We start from the raw sequence: 2,500 nt of genomic DNA on the forward strand, positions 1-2,500 counted from the left end.
GAGGAGATGGTGGTGGTGGAGAGGCGGGGTAGGCTGTCAAGTGATACCGGGGAGGTGAAGTACAGAAAGAAGTTCGAGAAAGTTCACAGGAAGTGCCTCTCCTTCGACCCTTCGAAAGAGAGAGGAAGCTGGGGCGCCATTGTCAAGCTCCGCAAACGAAGCAGGTGCCAACTGGAGGTCATGATGCCCACGTCCCCCTCACAATCAAGTCTCAGCCAGTACTCCTCGAACGGGGACCTCGAGGGCAAATACTCAAGCAGGCAGGATCTTCCTGTCGACAGTGACACCGAGAGTGAGATGTCCTTCTTGAGTGCCAGCGAGGGAGGAGATCGAGTAGGAAGAAGGTGGAGTCGAACGGAATCTGCGAGCGAGCTGAAGGGGATTTACTACTCTCGAACAAGCCTCAGTAGTCGTGACACTTTGGGAAGCCAGGTCAACCTGCCATTCTTCTCTGACCTCAATTTTGCCACTATAAAGCCCAAGAAGCGAGTTTGGATCCAGAGGGCTGTTACCAACAGCTTTAAAGGTTGGCACCCTCCAGTGTCTTAATATCAGTCCAATGTTTTGTGGATCTTTAATAGAACTTTATCATTGTAACATTGTCAGTATCACTGGAAATGAGTGATGCGTAGTCAATGCTGTCAATGAATAATGAATTGATATATACAATTAGATATTGAGTCCCTATTGCCAGTTCTTTAGTATTGACGATTAAGCTTTCTCTTGTAATATGAGCATCGATCATATATTTTTAGACATCTTTAAGACCTTCCTATCAACCTAATATGGTTGACAATATTGCCCCGTCCTTGAAAATATTAGAGATATTATCGATAAATGTCCATTACGTGTGGGTCTCTTAAGTGGTCAAGTGTATCTTTACGTAGGCGATCCGTTCGCAATTCGTTTGTTTTCGTTTGTCTTTTGTATTCTTTAAAGTTCTATTTGAGGTGGATGGTAAGACAACGAGACTATTAGACCAATGTATGATGGTGAGATATGGTGATGATTTTTAGGAAAACTTGGTGTATTAAAAGGTGGGCGTGGAGAAGGGGGATATATTTACTGGTGTTGCAAGATGCGGAGGCATTGGTGAGTAAAGAATGACGAATACGATAGACTTGTTTTCATTTACATTCATTCTGTTTTCTTGTATTTGTTGGTTTTTATGTTTGAATGAAATCATCTGATACTCGCCAAGATTAAACCTTTAACGGCGCCAAATTCTTTATTATAAGCTTCGAGGGGTTAAGTGTAGGTTATGTGTCTATTTTCATGAGCCACTTTTCGAGGAAGTGTTTGTCAACATTACTTCCCTTCCAGAACACTTTAGATAATTATTACGCTGCAGGACTCCCCCCTCCATCCCCTCTTTCTTTTCTTCCTTCCTGATCCTCTTCCTCCTCCTCCTCCTCTTCCTCCTCCTCGTCCCCGTTCCTCCTCCTCTTCCTCCTCCTCGTCCCCGTTCCTCCTCCTCCTCCTTGTTCCTCCTCTTCCTATTTCTCTACCTCCTCCTTGTTCGTCCTCTTCCTATTTCTCTACCTCCTCCTTGTTCCTCCTCTTCCTCTTCCACATTTTCGTCCTCTTCCTTCTCTCCTTCTCCTCCTCCCTGTTCCTCCACTTCCTATTCTACATCTTCCTCCTCTTTCTTCTCTCCTCCCTGTTCCTCCTCTTCCTCTTCCCTCTTCTCCTCCTCCTCCTCTTCCTTCTTCTCCTCCTCTTCATTCTTCTCCTCCTCTCTGTTCCTTCTCTTCTCCACCCTTCCCCATACCGTACTTTATCCTTGTCATTACACCCCTCCCTTTAATAACGTTTAGGCAAAACATTACTTTATTTTTTAACGTTAGTTTTATCTATATGCCAAAGGATTCTTCCCCCTTATAAGAGAGGTAGCCTCAAGTTTAATAACAATGCAAAAAAGATACATCATGCTAAAAATTTATATTAAAAGATAACATATTCTTAATTGGCTTGTTGTAACGATCACCAATAAAACCACTACAGACAAATTCGCTGGGAAGCCCCTCTCTATGCCTTTCGGGGGAAATTCTCGTAGAATTTTTTTTAACTTAATTCTTTTATCCTCGCACGTTCAAATGTTTCCCTCGGAATTAACATATGAAAGGGGTTAAATGTACTAAATGCACACACTCTAACCCCCATCATGTTAAATGTGGTGAATTGTGTTAAAATATTCCAAGTTGAAACGTCATACATTGCACGGTCCCATTTACTGCATGTTTCATATCTTATCGTTATCGTTGCATCATGCACTTTGCATGATTGCTGATTCTAATGCGCACACACAGCGGTTCAGTGCACTCACGTCTGTGCATGCTCAAAAGATCCAGTCATGATACTATGTATAATTCGAGAAAATGACAAGCATTGTGTGCGCACGTGTATATATATATATAATATTAATGTGTGTGTGTGTGTGTGTGTGTGTGTGTGTGTGTGTGTGTGTGTGTGTGCGTGTGCGTGCGTGCCATTAAATCAT

The 2,500-nt window shown here is 42.8% G+C and overlaps 1 protein-coding gene across 2 annotated transcripts in view; it reads left to right on the top strand.

Moving 5' to 3' along the window:
• LOC143018115 (uncharacterized) overlaps positions 1-2,500 on the top strand; it is a 494,912-nt gene that overhangs the window by 108,129 nt on the left and 384,283 nt on the right. The gene's annotated exons all lie outside the window — the stretch shown is intronic.

Source organism: Oratosquilla oratoria, chromosome 34, assembly GCF_046742065.1.
Source record: "Oratosquilla oratoria isolate Oo_2021 chromosome 34, ASM4674206v1, whole genome shotgun sequence".
Taxonomy (NCBI): Eukaryota; Metazoa; Arthropoda; class Malacostraca; order Stomatopoda; family Squillidae; genus Oratosquilla; species Oratosquilla oratoria.